At 36.9% G+C, this 22,680-nt stretch overlaps 1 protein-coding gene across 1 annotated transcript in view; it reads left to right on the forward strand.

Annotated features, from left to right (window-relative positions):
* The first annotated feature begins 17,077 nt into the window (after window positions 1-17,077).
* The window catches only part of LOC139757553 (guanylate cyclase 32E-like), a 114,156-nt gene continuing 108,553 nt past the window's right edge, over window positions 17,078-22,680 (forward strand). Inside the window, exon 1 of the mRNA XM_071678144.1 lies at window positions 17,078-18,078. The gene's annotated coding sequence lies outside the window, so the exon portion shown is untranslated. The remainder of the gene's footprint in view (window positions 18,079-22,680) is intronic.

The raw sequence follows: 22,680 nt of genomic DNA on the forward strand, positions 1-22,680 counted from the left end.
TCACCGAGCTGAAGATTCACTCGTTGCGACGTGAACGTAGCAGAGCAGCCTACCTCGGAGGGTTGGCCACGGAGTCCAGGCTCACGGGTGAGGGCGGCAGCTGTGGCTGTGAGGGAAGATAATGTTCCAATATACCTCGCCAAGTTCCCCACAACGACCTCCCCCGGGAGCAGATAGGGTGATATTCAGGGATAATGAAACCATGTGTATCGACCTAAGACCACATGTGTGTCGCATTTTGTCGATTTTTCAATCAATATCCGGTGCTTATATGGCACGTCTTGCGCGATATGTTAAAAGAAAAAATATTAAATGATAAAAATTAATTAATAAATGAAATGATAAAAAGTTTAAAAAGAAATAAAAAATAATAAAATATAATGTAAAATTAATAATAATGATAAAAAAGATAATAATAATTAAAATAAGTTTAATAATAATAATAATAAATAAAAATTAATAAAAATTTATAAAATAATAATAATAATAAAAATGATAAAAATAATAATAATAAAATAAAATAATAATAATAATAATAATAAAAATAATAAAAATTAAATAATGATAAAATGATAATAAAAATAATGATAAAAATTTATAATAATAAAAAGGGAATAATAAATAAGGGATAAAAAATTTTAAAAAATAAAATAATGATAATAATAAAATAATAATGAAAAAATAATAATAATAATTAAAAAATTAATAAAAATATAATAATAATAATAACAAATAATAATAAAAAAATGATAATTTAATAATAATAATAATTATAATAAAAATTTAAAAAATAATAATAATAATAAAAAAATTAATAATAATAATAATAATAATGATAAAATAATAATAAAAATTAATAATAATAATAATAATAATAATAATAATAATGATAAAATTAAAATAATAAAATACAAAAATAATAATAAATAATAATAAAAATTAAATAATAATAATGATAATAATAAAATAATAATAAAAAATTAAATAATAATAAAATAAAAATTTAATAATAATAAAAATAAAAGTAAAATGAAAATGATAAAAAAAATGATAAAATAAAAATTTATAAAATAATAAATTAATGAAAATAATGATGAATTTTAAAAATTTAATTAATAAAAAAGATAATAAAAATAATAATAAAAAATAATAATGAAATAATAATAAAATAATAATAATAATAATAAAATAATAATAATAATAATAATAATAAATCAATAATAATAAATATAATAAAAAAATTATAATGATAATAAAAAATAATAATAATGATAATAATAAAAATGATAATAAAAAAAAAAATTTAATAATAATAAAAATAAAATTAAATAAAAAATAATAAAAATTTAAAAATAATAATAATAATAATATTAAAAATAATAATAATAATAAATAATAATAATAATAATAATAATAAAATAATAATTTAATATAATAATAATAATAATAAATATAATAAAAATTAATGAAATAAAAATTTAAAATAATAATAATAATAATAATAATAATAAAATAATAATAATAATAAAATAATAAATAATAATAATATAAAATAATAATAATAAATAATAATAATAATAATAATAATATAAAATAATAATAATAATAAAAAAATGATAATAATAATAAAAAATTAATTAATGATAAAAGTAATAATAATAAATAAATAAAATAAAAAAAATAAAAAATTTAAATAATAAAAATAATAATAATAATAAAAATTAAATAATGATAAAATGAAAAGATTAAAAAATGATAAAAAAATTTATAATAAAATTTGGAAAATGAAATAATTATAAAAATAAAAAAGATTAAAAATAAAAATTTATAAAAAATAAAAATATAATAAAAATAAGAAAATTCCCTGTTGAAGGGGGGAATTAAAGGGGGAAATGGGGGGGAAAAAATTCCATTTTTTTTTTTGTTTTTTTTCCCAAAATTTTCCCAAAAATAATAAAAGGGGAAATGAAAAAATTTTAAAAATAAAATCCTTTTAATAAAATTTAATAAAATTGGAAAAATTTAAAAGAAAAAGAAAAATAAAAAAAAAAATAAATAATAATAATAAAAATAATAATAATAATAATAATAAAATTTAAAAATAATAATAATAATAAAAAAGATAAAAATAAAAATTTAATAATATAATAATGATAATAAAAAAGAAACTAATTTTAATAAAATAATAATAAAATAAAAGATAATAAAAATAATTTTTAATAAAATAAAATATTAATAATAAAATAAATTAAAAAAAATAATAATTTTAATAATAATAATAATAATAATAAAAATTTATTAATAATAAAAATTAATAATTATAATAAAAAATAATAAAAATTTAAATAATAAAATAATAATAATTTTTAATAAAAAATTAAATAATAATAATAATAATAATTAATAATAAATAATAAAAAATAATAAAAAATAAATAAAATAAATAAAAATTAAAATTTAATAATAATAATAATAAATAATAAAAAAAATAATAATAAATAATAATGAAAATAATAAAGAAAAAAAAATAAAATAATAATAAAAAAAATTTAAAATTTTTTTTTTTTTTTTTTTTTTTGCCGCTGTCTCCCCCGTTTGCGAGGTACCCAAAAGGGAAAACCAGACGAAAAAAAGGGCCCCCAACCCACCCCCATACACATGTATATACATACGTCCACACACGCAAATATACATACCTACACAGCTTTCCATGGCTTACCCCAGACGCTTCACATGCCCTGATTCAATCCACTGACAGCACGTCAACCCCGGTATACCACATCGCTCCAATTCACTCTATTCCTTGCCCTCCTTTCACCCTCCTGCATGTTCAGGCCCCGATCACACAAAATCTTTTTCACTCCATCTTTCCATCTCCAATTTGGTCTCCCTCTTCTCCTCGTTCTCTCCACCTCCGACACATATATCCTCTTGGTCAATCTTTCCTCACTCATTCTCTCCACGTGCCCGAACCATTTCAAAACACCCTCTTCTGCTCTCTCAACCACGCTCTTTTTATTTCCACACATCTCTCTTACCCTTACGTTACTTGATCAAACCACCTCACACCACACATTGTCCTCAAACATCTCATTTCCAGCACATCCATCCTCCTGCGCACCACTCTATCCATAGCCCACGCCTCGCAACCATACAACATTGTTGGAACCACTGTTCCTTCAAACATACCCATTTTTGCTTTCCGAGATAATGTTCTCGACTTCCACACATTCTTCAAGGCTCCCAGAATTTTCGCCCCCTCCCCCATCCTATGATCCACTTCTGCTTCCATGGTTCCATCCGCTGCCAGATCCACTTCCAGATATCTAAAACACTTTACTTCCTCCAGTTCTTCTCCATTCAAACTCACCTCCCAATTGACTTGACCCTCACCCCTACTGTACCTAATAACCTTGCTCTTATTCACATTTACTCTTAACTTTCTTCTTTCACACACTTTACCAAACTCAGTCACCAGCTTCTGCAGTTTCTCACATGAATCATCCACCAGCGCTGTATCATCAGCGAACAACAACTGACTCACTTCCCAAGCTCTCTCATCCCCAACAGACTTCATATAATAATAATAACAATAATGATAATGATAATAATAATAATAATAATAATAATGATAATAATAATAATAATAATAATAATAATAATAATAATAATAATAATAATAATGATAATGATAATAATTATAATAATAATAATAATAATAATAATAATGACAGTAATAATAATAATGATAATAATGATAACAATAATAATAATAATAATAATAATAATAATAATAATAATAATAATAATAATAATAATAATAATAATGATAATAATAGATAGTATTAATGAAGGTATAATATAAATATGGATTAAAAATGCTAAAAGTGTCTTCATTTGCTTGTTGGTACATGAAGAATATGTAAAGTCTTAACAAAATATTTGGGCGGAGTTTGTTGCTTCATAAGTTTCGTCAGAGGAAGCTTGCTGGGAAATATGTCAGCATCAGATGACACAACTTCTGAAGTTGTTAAAGGGGAAGACTTGTAGACTACTCTGAAGGCTCTGTTTATCACATGATTCTGTAGGGTATTCATCCACCTGCGTCTTCACGGTTTTCATTCAATATTGTTAAGCTTTCATCGTAAATTGAAAATGAAATCCTTTTTACGAAACGATGAATTTTTACCTCACATTTTGAAAGTATCTTTAGAATTATTACCTTAAGATAAGTCTGTGTGAGTCACGAGAAAGATTTCTTCACTTTTATATCTTGTGATATATTTGCAGTCCGGGTCAATGTAGTGTAGTAATTGATGAATCTGGATTAATCAAACAATTCAATTTCGTTGTAATCATTCAGGGTAGAAATATATCAAAAAGAGAAAAAGTGATAGACATAACAGCGTAAATATTTAGATATGAAATACTTATTTTCACAATATCTCACACGTCATCATATATGCATATTGTTTTAAAGGTATGTTTACAGAACTAGAGAAGCGAGGCTACATAAACTGACACGTCAGGAGTGTGTGTCCAGCACACGTCAGTAGCGTCTCCAGTACACGTCAGTAGCGTCTCCAGTACACGTCAGTAGCGTCCCCAGTACACGTCAGTAGCGTCCCCAGTACACGTCAGTAGCGTCCCCAGTACACGCAGTAACGTCCCCAGTACACGCAGTAACGTACTCAGTACACGTCAGTAACGTGTCTAAAGCTATAAACTTTGTATAATGATTAATGTGAAAAAGAAAATGAATGATTTTTTCCAATCACATCAGTTTCTGTTCCAGCTTTGAGATTCATTTTGATATCGTAATACATCAATCGATGATTGATGTATTAGCCTTAACTATCAACCGCAGTGAGCAACTTTTACTTCCCATAAGAATCATGAAGTTGAGATTATGAATACATAACATACTTCACACTGTGTTAGAAAAGAGAACCACATGTTTATCTACAGTGAACTGGGAAAAAACTCCCGTCTAATAATTGTATAGATGGTGAAATTTCTGACGTGGAAATTGTAGGAAACAAGTGGCCACTTAAATTCCACTCGACTGCCAACACAGCAGACGAAGACCGAGTAACCTGGGCGTCGAAACACACACACACACACACACACACACACACACACACACACACACACACACACACACACACACACACACAACACACACACACACACACACACACAAACCTAAGCACGACCACCATCACCACACATCAGCGACCAACCTGAGCACCACCACCACATACCACAATCCTTTACATTAAGGTTAGAATAATTATTCAATGTTCAGAAAAATTCTGAATGAAAAAGAGAAGGATAAAGAGTGAGAAGTGTATATGAATGCTTGGGGTGGGGGAACCAGTGAGGGCTGTATGAGGGACAAGGGCAGTAAGAAGATGAAAAGGACTCATGGATTAGGCTACTTGGATCAGCACTTTGATGGAAAATGAAAAAGGCAGAGTAAATCTTGACATCAAAGGCTGGTCTGTATCAAAGGCTGGTTTATAAAATAAATAGACTCCAAATTGGTTTCTCAAGTCTTTATTAATCTCTGTGTCAAAAGACCTGGAATAAGCATGTGTGGAAAATGCTTCGTGTGAAGTTTGCTGATGTCGTTTATACATATAGAAGCATCGTAATGAGACTAATGCTTCATCTGAGTCACAATTTACTATACACACCCAGGCATTATATTATAGTAACACATGAACCAGGCCAAAAAATCTTCATATATATATAAATACATATATATATATATATATATATATATATATATATATATATATATATATATATATATATATATATATATATATATATATATATATATATATATATATATATCATTTTTTGGATACTTGTATATATGGCCTCTACGTTAACCTGACTAGTGTTATTCTCGGTGTATTTCACTTCTGATTCTTTGCATTAGGAACACATATATGTCAATAGGTGAGTAGTCATCCCCATGCCTCCCCTGGGTAACAATACAGTTAACAAAAGCGGATAATTCAAGCAGATATGAACCATGTTTTCCCAACTTGCTTTTGTGTTGCTTGCTACGAGTTCCCTGTCTGTACACATGCCGAGAGCCTTCCACGTGTTCAGTCATGTGGAAGCTGCAACCTTCCAAGTGTCACATAAATCGCACCGGAGCACACAATAAGAGTCTGGCAATATACGAAATCCTCAACAAAGCTCCTTATATAACAATGAAGATTGAGGTGGTACCTTGTGTGTGTGTGTGTGTGTGTGTGTGTGTGTGTGTGTGTGTGTGTTTATCCTGACAACCTGGCCATTATCTACCTCATCCGTCGGTAAGGTGAACAACAATAGAATGGTTGTGATAACAAGCTCTACAACCAATTCGCTGAATCACAGTAAACCAGTCCATAAGCCAGCTCTTCATTTGACCCATCAAACAGCCCAGGAGCAGTGTCATCAGCCAGCCCATCAATCAGCTTACGTGTGAATCAAACAACCTAATAATCTTTCAACCTAACAACGAACTTGTCAACCAAATCAACAATAAGCAGATCATCGTTAATCAACAGCCTTATTCATCAGCCCATCGAAAAGCTCATCCATCATCTCATCAACCAACATTTCAACCAAGCCATCAAGCAGCCTGTCAATCAACCCATCACTGAACACATTGATATATCCATCAACTAAGCCATCGTCCCACCCAACAACCGGCTTATCAACCAGTCCATCAAGTGGTTCATTTCCGAGGCCACGTCTATCCTATCAGGTTAGTGGACCGTATTGATAGTACTATGTCTTCCCTCCAAGGGATATCCAACACACGTGTTACTACCACTTTATGCATCCGCTAGATCACCAGGCATGACTAAAAGGACGCAATTAATGGGTTCAAAGATGCTAACAACGACTTCAGGGAGACTGAGTGATGCTTCAGGACAACCAGGAGCCTCTATAGGAAGGTCTGCCACCAACCTCGGGCGGTCAAATTCCTTTTCGAGATAACAAGTAGTGCCTCACGGTAACCAGGTGAGCAGTGACCAGTTATACCTTCAGGGTTCTGGTGTTGATGGTCTCGCTCGGCACGGGCGCTTGTCTTACTGACGGCTCCTCTCCAGTTGAATGATCGACTGCCGCTCCAGGTAGACTGACTGTCATGTGACTGTCATTGTTGAAGTACACTATAAAAGGTTTCAACATTATCTTCCCTGCTTTAGTATTCTCATCTTTTAAGACTTATCTGAGAGACAGATCAAGAGCAGTGATATCATACTAATAATTTCTTTCATGTGATGATAATCATGGCTTCTCCTGGTTAGGTTAGTGTTCGGTAAATTACCGCAGGAGTCACAGTTGATACGGTCTACCAGTCCTCAGTGGCAATGTATCATTTGTCTCTCAATCGGTCGAAGTAATTATACCAAATACTACATTCCTACAACTTAGTAAATTACACAGTGTGTCGGATAGGATCTTGGTAATCAACAGTTTCATCTTGAATCCTATCTACATTTACAACCGGTCATGGGTTGTAGGCAGTTAACTCATAGGGAACTAAGGGGTACTATAACCCTAGCATGAGAACATGACCTGTGTGCTTTATGCCCCGTGCCTCATGGACCCAGACACAGTAATTTTTGTTCACCTTTAACATTCGTCTCCTTGACATCATTTTCTCATCAGTTCTGCATTTCTCTTCCCACCTCCATCATTCCTTTCCCAGTTCTTCCTACACAGCCTATCCACCTCATCATCCCTCGCCTTACCGTCCTTGATCTCGCTACTCCTCACCCCACCATCCCTCACTTTATCATCCCCCAAGCTCACAATCCCTCTCCTCACCAATATTCCTAACCCCACCATGACCTCTCACCGTAAATCATCCTCAATATAAAATATCTCATGTCTTTATCAAGTTAATTCCTATTATGCACCTGAAGTTCCTAATTAACTTGGCTGGTGGGAAGTATCCATGGTCATGGTGCTGGTCATGGTACCAGTCATAGTGCTGGTCATGGAGCTGGTCATGGTACCAGTCATAGTGCTGGTCATGGTGCTGGTCATGGTACCAGTCATAGTGCTGGTCATGGTGCTGGTCATGGTACCAGTCATGGTGCTGGTCATGATGCTGGTCATAGTGCCAGTCATGGTGCTGGTCATAGTACCAGTCATGGTGCTGGTCATGGTGCTGGTCATAGTGCCAGTCATGGTGCTGGTCATAGTACCAGTCATGGTGCTGGTCATGGTGCTGGTCATGGTACCAGTCAAGGTGCCAGTCAAGGAAATGAATTCGTGAGGGTGTATAGTCATGGGGAAGAAGTATATGAGTAGAATCATTGAGGTGAAGAGGTTCCATGGTAGCAGGATCATGGAGTTGGAGTCACCATATGTGGTCTTGGTATGTTGCAGAATCATGGTAGTCGAGAAACAAAAATATATCTACAGAATAATGGTGGTGGTGACCCCTCGATCCTACTCGTTGTTATGGAATCATGGTAACGTAATCATAGTAGTTGTGACGTGAGAAGTGATCATGGTTGTGGGGTTCAGTAGTACATTCAATATCAAGTCACCGATGCTGACCTGGGTATTGTGGCCAGCTTACATAGTCATGGCAGAGTAACTGTGGTGACGAGATAGAGATATGGTTCCTGGCTCATTCTGAACAAAGCAGAACTTTCAATCATTAGATGAGAATTTCTTCATTTAATAAGTTCATCAATATTAAGGAGATTGCATGAGATCCTTTACCATGACATAATGGAAATTACTTTTACTGAGCCATTTAGAGATTATTGGGTTGCTCAAATACTGATCAAAGGTTAATCAAATTAGGGTTGAAGAACTGAGTATGTGCTTTTTCTTTTCTCTTTTTCATAGCGACTGAAATGCCAGAGGCAAAATCATGCCCCAGTCTTGGATGAAAGAGAAAACGTAAGAGAAAGATGATGCAGAAATCATTAGATTATTCAGGGCTTCACTGATACTTTTTTCTATGCATCATCAAGTGTTGGAACTCTGTACTTTCCCATATATGCATTCTTTCTCACATCTACCTCCTGATCCTCTTCACAATGCTGGCTTTACACTTCCTCCAAATATGTAAAAAATGTATGTGTGTGTGTGTGTGTGTGTGTGTGTGTGTGTTTGTGTGTGTGTGTGTGTATGTGTGTGTGTGTGTGTGTGTGTGTGTGTGTGTGTGTGTGTGTGTGTGTGTGTGTGTGAGATTCAGTTGTTCTATCATCCCACTTTCTCCTCTCTGGGTTCTCCTTCATTTCCTGCATGTTTACCAGTCGCTCCGCCACATTCCCCTCAGTTTCTTCACCTAATTTCCTTCCCAAATCCTCTCATCGGGAAATTAATTAAGAAATATATTGGGTCATGAGGGAAGAGTAATAAGATCTAATGCCATATAGAACGACATATTTTCCTTTCCTTCACACAGAGTTCCTTCAGAACAGGTGAATGGTGTTGTAACCTGTAGAAAAATTTCTACGACTTATTATGGAATCACAATCATTTTGTACTTTAGTATAAACTACCAAATAAAGAAATGATTTACGTGATTTTTTTCCTGGGGTCTTGAAATAATCCTATAAAATGAAAAATATATGAGGTCCCAGAACTAGAAAATTTGATATATATATATATATATATATATATATATATATATATATATATATATATATTTTTTTTTTATTTTTTTTTTTGCTTTGTCGCTGTCTCCCGCGTTTGCGAGGTAGCGCAAGGAAACAGACGAAAGAAATGGCCCAACCCACCCCCATACACATGTATATACATACGTCCACACACGCAAATATACATACCTACACAGCTTTCCATGGTTTACCCCAGACGCTTCACATGCCCTGATTCAATCCACTGACAGCACGTCAACCCCGGTATACCACATCGATCCAATTCACTCTATTCCTTGCCCGCCTTTCACCCTCCTGCATGTTCAAGCCCCGATCACACAAAATCTTTTTCACTCCATCTTTCCACCTCCAATTTGGTCTCCCACTTCTCCTCGTTCCCTCCACCTCCGACACATATATCCTCTTGGTCAATCTTTCCTCACTCATTCTCTCCATGTGCCCAAACCATTTCAAAACACCCTCTTCTGCTCTCTCAACCACACTCTTTTTATTTCCACACATCTCTCTTACCCTTACGTTACTTACTCGATCAAACCACCTCACACCACACATTGTCCTCAAACATCTCATTTCCAGCACATCCATCCTCCTGCGCACAACTCTATCCATAGCCCACGCCTCGCAATCATACAACATTGTTGGAACCACTATCCCTTCAAACATACCCATATTTGCTTTCCGAGATAATGTTCTCGACTTCCACACATTCTTCAAGGCTCCCAGGATTTTCGCCCCCTCCCCCACCCTATATATATATATATATATATATATATATATATATATATATATATATATATATATATATATATATATATATATATATATATATATATTGAAATTCATAGAATCAGAAACCAGAAGATTCTCAAACATCCTCGCTCTTGCTCTACTCAGCCTCACGAGTTCTCGTAATCTTTAATGAATACGAGTCTTCTCCTTCACCCCACTTCACGTTGTCTGGCTGAACTCTTCACCTGCATTCACATTCTATACTGTCAAATCACCAGAGTCCTCCGTCCATCTACCCAGCTCGCATTCAGCAAATGATCCAGCACTTCTTCAGATCTTTTCATCTCTTATTGAACCTTCTTTCTCACAAACTCATTCACTAGGTTCTACCCCAATGGGCACTTGTTCTCATGCTTGATCCTACTTCTCTCTCAAACACACACACCCTCATAGAGCACACAACTTCCTGGAGAAGTTGCCTTCACGCGTGCACCTCTCCTGCGAACATATCTTAGGTTTCTTGGCTGCTTAGTTTATTTCCGTCACCGTATCATTTAATTTCCTTTTGATGTTTAACATTATTTTTCGAACATTTGTTACCTTGATTTCCCAGTACTTGCAACGTGAGCAGAAGTGTTGCCAGTGATGCATTTCTTACGTACTTAAACGTCTGGCGACTCCTATGTGTCACACATACATCCTGTGAGGATGGTTACATTACCTTATTCCTTCTCAACGAGAAATGAAGTCTGACGAGAAACAAGATATTCATAAATCTATCCTACACTACTTAACGTTCCCTCTTGTGTCTGTAATTCGATCCGATGAACCATCGATTCAGAGAGATGAAACATTAAGGAAATGTAGTTCACCTCCTCCCAAGTCTACTTCTCAATGTTTACGCGCGGCGCACATGAACCTTTCCTCATCGTCTTCTTTCCATTTAACAAGAGCAGGTTCCTCTTCAGGAAGGCATTGCAGTCCCTCAACTGATAACATCGACATGAATCATATTCTATTTTTTAAGTTGAGACCGATTTCCCTGGTGATGGCAACATCAGTGTATGAAATCAACATTAAGTTAACCTCACGAGTACTATGTTAGTACCATTCAGTACGATGTTAGTACCATTCAGTACGATGTTAGTACCATTCAGTACGATGTTAGTACCATTCAGTACGATGTTAGTACCATTCAGTACGATGGGCCGACCATTTGGGATAATAGTGCTACCTTTGACCTGATAATTAAGAGTCATATCTTAAGGTTTTATCGTCGCTCTCAGTGTTCGCATCGTCGTGTTCAAAAGGTTGGAAATAGCTAATGAGAAGTTCTCGTCCCATTACTGTACTTCTGTACTAAGCTTAAGAAGGTCGGGGACACGTGTCTCTGGCACCGAGCAGAAGCCTTCAGAAGACGAGGAGCTTCAAGACCTGGGTGAACCCAATAGGGCGCCCTAATGAGCTAACTTTGCTCCAGCGTAGCGTCTCAGGTTACGGTGAGTGTGTGGCCAACTTTTCAACAGAAAGTCACGAAATCCTGTAAAGATGATGACGTACAGGAAGTATGGGAGTAACTCTTGATATGGGAGTAACTCTTGATATGGGAGTAACTCTTGATATGGGAGTAACTCTTGATATGGGAGTAACTCTTGATATGGGAGTAACTCTTGATATGGGAGTAACTCTTGATATGGGAGTAACTCTTGATATGGGAGTAACTCTTGATATGGGAGTAACTCTTCATTGCCTTTTCTTTAATCTTCGTTTGCATATATTATTTATGTTTTCTTTTTATCATTTCTCTCCTGCTTACTGTTTATGTTCATCTACCACTATTAGTTGTTGTTTTTTCATTCAGATTTTTATATTCATTTTTCATCCACCACTGTTTCATCCATTATTCATTCCCTCTCTCTGACCTACCCATCTCCTTCTTAGACTCGTTCATTCATGTTCACTTCTTTAATGTGACTCTCTATTCTTTTGCTGATCTGCCAATGTCTTATTCATCTCGTAGTATTATTCAATTTTTTCTTATTCTATATTCATACAGAAAACGTTTCATACTTCCTACATCATCTTCCCTACACTCGGGTAAAGACGTTTAATGTGTATCACTGTTCGCTACATGCTTCGCCTGATCCACTAGAATCGTATATAAGTAGCCATCCACGGCAGAACAACCAGATCCAGCCTGAAGATGGAACAAGTTAGTTTCAAAACGTCGCTAAGACGCCATTTGGTAAACAAGTTAGCTAGCTACGTCTCTTCGTTGTATATCAACTGACATATCCATTCTTGTATCACCCCTGATGATGTGATTATTACACGAAGGTGCATTTGGGAACTTATCGTGTTTAATTTTCCCCGTGGACTCGTAGGAATATACTTGATCACGCGCAAAATTGTGATCCTTTCCAATATACATATATATATATATATATATATATATATATATATATATATATATATATATATATATATATATATATATATATATATATAAGAATCTGTCGAAACTATCTGAGGAGAATAAATTCCTAGCTCTTACATTCTATTTTTCTTACCACCGTACACCTCTCCTCACACTTTTCTCAGACCACACCCCATCAGGCTGCATAAATTCATCAGAAACACCTGGTGTGGCAGATCCTAGGCCCAGGAATGTTGAGGACCTTCTTCCATGCCGCCTCACGGACGTGTAAATCCTTAACCAGCAGGATTGTTGACACACATGTTGAACCACCATTCAGGTCCTGCCGCAAGCGAAGTAGCGCGTGAGCCTTGTTTATACCTTCCTTTTGGCTAAATGGTTTGTTTTCTTTCTTACTTTTTCCCTTTCTTGGCGAGTGGTCAATGAAATACATTTGGACATGATAATTTCGTCTTTTGTCGCAAATATTTTACTAAAACTCATCGCATAAGAATTAACAGCAAAAGAGAAATGTGCTAAACAGGACTGATTTTGCAAAGGCAAGGGGCCAATACATATATAGGATCTTTTTATCAAAATAATGTATATTTTCACATGTGTCCAGCAAGCCTTAACAAGTATATTCTTTTGGACGGTGTATATATTTCCGAAAATGAGAGTCATGCCTTGGCATTGAAGAAAAGATAAAAGAAGGATGTGTTTTAGATATCAGCAGCATAAAAGAAAGAAACAGAAATTTCAAGCTTTTCGAGTACAAAATTTCATCAGAGACATATTACTATCGTATGAGGGAATCAGACAAAAGGTAGTATGGATTATCAAAAACGTGTACGTAAAGATGAATTAAATTACATCATTCATCATCCCGATTATCTCCGTCTCTTTGTGGAAGAAATTTATGTTGCATAACTTCAGAAAATCTTACGCAGTTCTGAGGTGTGAGCGATTGGTTCTCCTTCTTTCTTAAAATTACATATTTTAAGACGCCATTTGGTAAACATTTGATTGGACAATCACATGTTTACCAAATGGCGTCCTAGCTTCGTCTCTTCGATGTATATCAACTGACTGTTATATTCCTCTCTTGTGTCTCCCCTGATGATGTGATTATTACACGAAAGGGCACTTGGGAACTTTTCGTGTTTCATTTTCCCCGTGGACTCATAGGAATATCTTGATCACGCGCAAGATTGTGATCCATTCCAATATATATATATATATATATATATATATATATATATATATATATATATATATATATATATATATATATATATATATGTATATATATATATATGTGTGTGTGTGTACGGGGGTGGGTTGGGCCATTTCTTTCGTCTGTTTCCTTGCGCTACCTCGCAAACGCGGGAGACAGCGACAAAGCAAAAAAAAAAATAATATATATATATATATATATATATATATATATATATATATATATATATATATATATATATATATATTTTTTATTTTTTTTTTATTTTTTTGCTTTGTCGCTGTCTCCCGCGTTTGCGAGGTAGCGCAAGGAAACAGACGAAAGAAATGGCCCAACCCACCCCCATACACATGTATATACATACGTCCACACACGCAAATATACATACCTACACAGCTTTCCATGGTTTACCCCAGACGCTTCACATGCCTTGATTCAATCCACTGACAGCACGTCAACCCCGGTATACCACATCGCTCCAATTCACTCTATTCCTTGCCCTCCTTTCACCCTCCTGCATGTTCAAGCCCCGATCACACAAAATCTTTTTCACTCCATCTTTCCACCTCCAATTTGGTCTCCCTCTTCTCCTCGTTCCCTCCACCTCCGACACATATATTCTCTTGGTCAATCTTTCCTCACTCATTCTCTCCATGTGCCCGAACCATTTCAAAACACCCTCTTCTGCTCTCTCAACCAGGCTCTTTTTATTTCCACACATCTCTCTTACCCTTACGTTACTTACTCGATCAAACCACCTCACACCACACATTGTCCTCAAACATCTCATTTCCAGCACATCCATCCTCCTGCGCACAACTCTATCCATAGCCCACGCCTCGCAACCATACAACATTGTTGGAACCACTATTCCTTCAAACATACCCATTTTTGCTTTCCGAGATAATGTTCTCGACTTCCACATATTCTTCAAGGCACCCAGAATTTTCGCCCCCTCCCCCAACCTATGATCCACTTCCGCTTCCATGGTTCCATCCGCTGCCAGATCCACTCCCAGATATCTAAAACACTTCACTTCCTCCAGTTTTTCTCCATTCAAACTCACCTCCCAATTGACTTGACCCTCAACCCTACTGTACCTAATAACCTTGCTCTTATTCACATTTACTCTTAACTTTCTTCTTCACACACTTTACCAAACTCAGTCACCAGCTTCTGCAGTTTCTCACATGAATCAGCCACCAGCGCTGTATCATCAGCGAACAACAACTGACTCACTTCCCACGCTCTCTCATCCTGTCTGGCTGGGTCATGCCTGGAGCGTAGACGGGAAAGAGGCTCGTGAAAATCTGAAGAGGAACACAAGTTCAGTATGAAGAAGACAAACGATTCGTTGTGTGAGAGTGTCAGATGTGACCTGGTCCGTGACCCTGGGGGAGGTTGGCTGCCACAGTGGTGCCACACGGTAAGCACCGTGGCTGCTGCATCAGACATTCCCTGGAACACTTCTGCTCTCCCTTGGGGGTCGTCAGGGCTGCTTCCCGTGCCACTGTGAAACATATCAATTCATTTTGTGTCACCAGGAGCGGCTGCAGATAGCGGCACCTGATAGCAGATGGTCGTGGGGTTCAGAACGCAGCTCACGGCTTTGATGATTTGTTGTGTTCTAACCAATGTTCCCCCAAACACTTGGTGATAGAAATTGTATCAACCTGCATTTATGTTGTTCAAAGTAAATGTCGTACGATATGTATTATACATAATTCATCTAGTCATTAATACATTTATTTCCACCTTTTAATTTGATAATTGTATAACAAGGAAAACCAGTGATAGTGACATTATTCCTCATTTTGTTTAGTTCTGTGAATATTATGAAACACAGAGTTGTTCCTCGGTAGGTTTACTGGCATGTTTGGGTACGTGAAATATATTTTCACACAACACAGGGAAAACTAACACTGAGGAACTTCATAAGATGAACACGGTCAACTTCAAGATCTTGAGGCGGTCAACATCATGGTGCAGGTACGGTAAGACACTGTTCAGGAGTGAGATAAGGCATGGAAAACCCACATCGGTTGACGGAGAGACAGATCATAAGATACATGGATGATAACATGACGTAAACAAAGAGATACATTCATAACTTCAGCCTCTACTACAGATCTCTTTTCATATCTATTTCTTTATTAATCTGTTCCTTCTTTCTTTTGTCTGTTATCTTCCTTTTTCCTTAATCCCTCGAGTTCTAAGTACCCCCACCTTGTCGGGCTGTCCAGGTTAATTGTGCGATATGAGAACGCTTGGGAAATATAACCCTTGGTAGGTATATAAGAAAGATTACGGGGATCATATTAATGTTTGGAAGACTGTGGCACGAGTGATCATAATGGAACTTACCGTAAGTTTCAAGTGATTATATGTTATGAGGGAAGTATCCAGTGACTCAGGTTAACCACTTTCCTCTTTACCACGCAAGAATGTACTTGTGAAAGGACAGGAGGCGTCCTTCTGCAAGCTGAGCCAGGGAGATTTGTACAGATACTCGAAACTGTGTTAGGTACGTTTATTTTATTACTATCATTATCACCATTATTACTATTATCATTATAATCATCACACTGATAAAGATGATGAAGATAATAATGATAATGATATTTGATAGAAATGATAATGGATAAAGACGCAAGGTAAAAACACTACGTTCCCCCTCTTACAGAAGAAGACATAATGAGGCCTGACGTGTTCCAGATTTATGAACTAACTTGGCCAGTTTTCAGGGATTTTTGAAGGCTTATGAAGGCCTGGAACAAAGCTTCCGTCCCTGATAAAGTGGGATTTAAACCTAGACGTCGCACTCACCAGATGGAGCGGAGCTGGCGGACTTTGGGCCGTATATTGGTTCTCATGTATCATAACAAACCCATGTGGGGAATGTCCCTGGTCGTTGAAACTGTCGTCCTCGACCTGGGTTTAATCAAAGAGGCTTACCTGTGTCTGCCTCCCTCGCCGCCCTTACCGCCCGGTCCTCCGACTCACCAGCCTCAGTGTTGCTTTGACGGTCGCCAGTGAAGGACGTCTCGCTCTCCCCTCTCACCGCCTCTCTCTCACTTCCTCTGTCTGCTATCACGTTCTCACCAAGTGTTTTACCTGAACAATAGCGCAAGTGGTCCAAATGTCTTGATCATATACTGTATCTTTCTAGACGACCAAACCAGCAAGACAAGACACAAGCAGAGAGGTGTATTGCAAGCGAGCCTTACAGAGGGTGCTCTGTACGCCAGCCATCTCATGACCGGTCATAATTCGTCCATCCGAAAGCTACAGAATTACAGACAACCAGGAACGCCATACGTGGTTTCACACTGCCAGTGATTTACTAGGTGGAAAGATGAGAGAGAGAGAGAAAGAGAGAGAGAGAGAGATAGAGAGCTGAATATATGATGGAAACGCCCCCATCTTCCGGCCTGCTGTGACATGTATCAAACTCAGAACTGTGACGAAATTGTGCCTCAGTGTTACTCACATGTAGGGCTTGAACGCGGCGTGACGCACCTGACTCGAGCCGCGGATTACTTGACAAGACTCACCCTGTTGACCTAGTGAGCCTTAATGGCCAGGTCCCTTGTTAAGTTACCTTAGAAAAAATTATTTCCACTTTCCATTCCTAGCGACTGTGTACCACTTGTACAGGGAAATTAGATGGTCTTCCCCATTAATGTGGAAGAGGTTAGATAGAGTGACTCGCTGTGGTTAGATCATTAAAAATGTTTCGTTAAACCCGTAGCAAACTCATCAGCTTAAGACTGAAACGGTTTCTCGTCGAGCAGTGCTGCATCATCTTTTGTATCTGAAAGGAAATGGAAACAGCGTTCTGTCATATCTCTTGATCTGTAGTAGAGGCGGAAACCGTATGTAAATACGGTAGTTCCATGCCAGCTGACCGTACTTGCGTGACGATACTGCAATTATGACACGAACGTCAGGCACGTGACCCTATCTGGGTGACCCTTTACCTTGTGTGACCACCAGCATCATGTTGGTCACATTTACTACGGGACTGAAATAAGGTAAGTCATAGCACATTATCGCTCTTTGCTAGCGCAGGTACGAAAATCGGGTTGTACATACCATGGTTTGTCATTATTTTTCCACAGACACAATAGACACCTTGTGTAGGCGCCACAAATGAATAGTCACCTTCAGCAAGACTGTATTATAGTTGGTTGATGAAAATGGAGTACGGTTTCGCTGAGGAAATTCTCGCACTAAGCAGCACATCACATCTCACTAATAGAAGTAGCACTAGGGTTGATAATGATGATGATGATGATGATGAATGACTTTCTACAAACTTTACGATGTGTAGGATAATGCTGTAATACGGGAGTAAGGAGAGGTAATAGATGAACATCTCATCTAATCATATTATGTCATATTTTTCTGTGCTTTATCTGGGATCACTAACTGGGATAATGTTGTTTACTAGACTCAACTTGGCTCAGCCTTCTCTGGTGCACGAGCTCTGGCCTCGGCGTCAACAAGCTCAGGCAGGCAGAGCGACGGAGGGAGGTGGAGTGGTGGTCATGGCAGGAGCCGTGATACACTCCAGGAGATGCAATCACACAGAGGCACTGCAAGTGAAGCAGTTCGACACTCTCAAAGAAATGAACTTGAATAGACGCATTCAAAAAGCGTTCTCATGAAGAGGCATTCACAAAGACGCAGCCCAGACAACCCTATAACGTATAGCAAAACGAAACGCATGAACATGATAAAGAGATCCAATTCGGGATATCATCAAAACATCTCAGCCAAGGGAATTTTCTAAAGAAAGAAAAGGACAAAAAAAATGGAAAAAAAGATATTCTGAAAACGAGAGGCACTCAAGGAGATACACTCAGTACCTCACCAAGTAGGCCAAGTACTTGTCAGAGCCGTCAAACGAAAGTTGAACCGCTGTTAGACACCCCGCAAGATCACGTTCATTCTTGATACATGTCATTCGTTTAGTTGTTCACGCCCTCTTCTGTGGTGCGTTAGTACCGCAGCCCAGACTAGGCTGCCTCATTCAAGAGATTTTCTGCAGAAGATTCCAAGTGTGACAGACAAGGTCTTGCTAAGAGGCAAGATGTCTCAGGTCCTGAGCCACAGACGTGTCCGGAAGAGTTTATATTTAGTGAAGGTTCAAATTCTTATTCTCGTCAAATGTGTATCATCTACGGATATTCCAAGAGCTTTTATGATAGCGACAGAGTTGTGATAGTGATACATGTAGCAGCAGCAGAGAGAGAGAGAGAGAGAGAGAGAGAGAGAGAGAGAGAGAGAGAGAGAGAGAGAGAGAGAGAGAGAGTACATGGGGAAAACGAACAACAGGTCCTTTGGCCTATTTCTAGTTGCCTGTTTTGAATTTTAAACTTTACTATTCCTCTCTCTCTCTCTCTCTCTCTTATATATATATATATATATATATATATATATATATATATATATATATATATATATATATATATATATATATATATATATATATATATATATATATATATATATATATATATATAAATCATATGGGAGGGTATTGATTGAGAGGGTGAGGGCATGTACAGAGCATCAGATTGGGGAAGAGCAGTATGGTTTCAGAAGTGGTAGAGGATGTGTGGATCAGGTGTTTGCTTTGAAGAATGTATGTGAGAAATACTTAGAAAAGCAAATGGATTTGTATGTAGCATTTATGGATCTGGAGAAGGCATATGATAGAGTTGATAGAGATGCTCTGTGGAAGGTATTAAGAATATATGGTGTGGGAGGCAAGTTGTTAGAAGCAGTGAAAAGTTTTTATCGAGGATGTAAGGCATATGTACGTGTAGGAAGAGAGGAAAGTGATTGGTTCTCAGTGAATTTCGCTTTACGGCAGGGGTGTGTGATGTCTCCATGGTTATTTAATTTGTTTATGGATGGGGTTGTTAAAGAGGTGAATGCAAGAGTTTTGGAAAGAGGGGCAAGTATGCAGTCTGTTGTGGATGAGAGAGCTTGGGAAGTGAGTCAGTTGTTGTTCGCTGATGATACAGCGCTGGTGGCTGATTCATGTGAGAAACTGCAGAAGCTGGTGACTGAGTTTGATAAAGTGTGTTAAAGAAGAAAGTTAAGAGTAAATGTGAATAAGAGCAAGGTTATTAGGTACAGTAGGGTTGAGGGTCAAGTCAATTGGGAGGTAAGTTTGAATGGAGAAAAACTGGAGGAAGTAAAGTGTTTTAGATATCTGGGAGTGGATTTGGCAGCGGATGGAATCATGGAAGCGGAAGTGAATCATAGGGTGGGGGAGGGGCCGAAAATTCTGGGAGAAATTGAACAATGTTTGGAAGTCGAGAACATTATCTCGGAAAGCAAAAATGGGTATGTTTGAAGGAATAGTGGTTCCAACAATGTTGCATGGTTGCGAGGCGTGGGCTATGGATAGAGTTGTGCGCAGGAGGGTGGATGTGCTGGAAATGAGGTGGTTTGATCGAGTAAGTAATGTAAGGGTAAGAGAGATGTGTGGAAATAAAAAGAGTGTGGTTGAGAGAGCAGAAGAGGGTGTTTTGAAATGGTTTGGTCACATGGCGAGAATGAGTGAGGAAAGATTGACCAAGAGGATATATGTGTCAGAGGTGGAGGGAACGAGGAGAAGTGGGAGACCAAATTGGATATGGAAAGATGGAGTGAAAAAGATTATGATTGATCGGGGCCTGAACATGCAGGAGAATGAAAGGCGTGCAAGGAATAGAGTGAATTGGAACGTGCTGTCAGTGGATTGAACCAGGGCATGTGAAGCGTCTGGGGTAAACCATGAAAAGTTCTGTCGGGCCTGGATGTGGAAAGGGAGCTGTGGTTTCGGTGCATTATTACATGACAGCTAGAGACTGAGTGTGAACGAATGTGGCCTTTGTTGTCTTCTCCTAGCACTACCTCGCACACATGAGGGGGGAGGGGGCTGTTATTCCATGTGTGGCGGGGTGACGATGGGAATAAGTAAAGGCAGACAGTATGAATTATGTACATGTGTATATATATATATATATATATATATATATATATATATATATATATATATATATATATATATATATATATATATATCCCTGGGGATAGGGGATTAAGGGTACTTCCCACGTATTCCCTGCGTGTCGTAGAAGGCGACTAAAAGGGGAGGGAGCGGGGGGCTGGAAATCCTCCCCTCTCGGTTTTTTTTAATTTTCCAAAAGAAGGAACAGAGAATTGGGCCAGGTGAGGGTATTCCCTCAAAGGCCCAGTCCTCTGTTCTTAACGCTACCTCGCTAATGCGGGAAATGGCGAATAGTTTGAAAGAAAGAAGAAAATATATATATATATATATATATATATATATATATATATATATATCTGTGTGTGTATATATGTGTACATTGAGATGTATGGGTATGTATATTTGCGTGTGTGGACGTGTATGTATATACATGTGTATGTGGGTGGGTTGGGCCATTCTTTCGTCTGTTTCCTTGCGCTACCTCGCTAACGAGGGAGACAGCGACAAAGCAAAATAAATGAATAGATATATATATATATATATATATATATATATATATATATATATATATATATATATATATATATATATATATATATATATATATATATATATATATATATATATACATATATGTGTGTGTGTGTGTGTGTGTGTGCGTGAAGACCATCGACTAAATTCTTCATCAAATAGAAATTCGACCTTGAGACAATGACTCAACTCCTTTTCGTAAAACAAAATCTACCTGAAATTACTTCCTGAGTTTAACTTCACTAAAAGACCACAAGGGATGCAACATACCGTGAAGGATATTATGGAAGAGATTACTGTAGCTTATGATTGATTTGGAGTTAGCTACCCCATTTATAGACCCTAAAAGTCATTTAACACATTTATCCTATTTACTAAATATGAAATCAAGAAATCATAATGCTACAAAATCTACCATGTAAGAGTAAGAAAGCGTCATCTCACCTCTTCTATCATACAACTTCCAGTCTCTCTTCAAAGAATTAGGTTTCATTCTTTTTCCAAAGGATGATTCTCTCATCCTCCTTCCAGTGTTCCTTTGGAGGGTAAGGATTCTGTAATTTTCCTCCAACGAGAAAGAAATGTCCCCAGTAATCCTCTAAAGAATGAACAGGTCGGTAACAGACCTGTGACATTTACAATTTCTGTTTCCAGTCTGTTTCATCCTCTAATCTGAGTTTTCAGTTCATGACAAAGGGAGAAAACTTTCATTATTATTTATATGATTTATATGTCAGTTATGTTTCGCACGTCAGAGCTGGAGAGGTGAAGGTAATTTCTAACTTGCCATAAGACATAAAACAAAACGCAGGAAGAAGAATGATGCTGACAAAGATCATGATACATCCATGAAATTTGTCCAGGAAGAACCATTTCAGTTCCAGTCTCTTGGGCAGTGTCCTGTTCATGGGAGCGTCGCACTTCGCGCTTGTCAGGAACGAGCTTCATTCATTCCTTTGTGTTGGACGTCTTACGCTTCCATCTTTTGTCTTGCTCTCTGTGTCCTTCTTTACCTATATTTTGGGTATTTTCTTTGCTATATCTTGTCTTAAGCTGGATATCTATCAAGAGGGGGTTTATTGTATGTAAGGGCACC

Source organism: Panulirus ornatus, chromosome 27, assembly GCF_036320965.1.
Source record: "Panulirus ornatus isolate Po-2019 chromosome 27, ASM3632096v1, whole genome shotgun sequence".
Classification (NCBI taxonomy): Eukaryota; Metazoa; Arthropoda; class Malacostraca; order Decapoda; family Palinuridae; genus Panulirus; species Panulirus ornatus.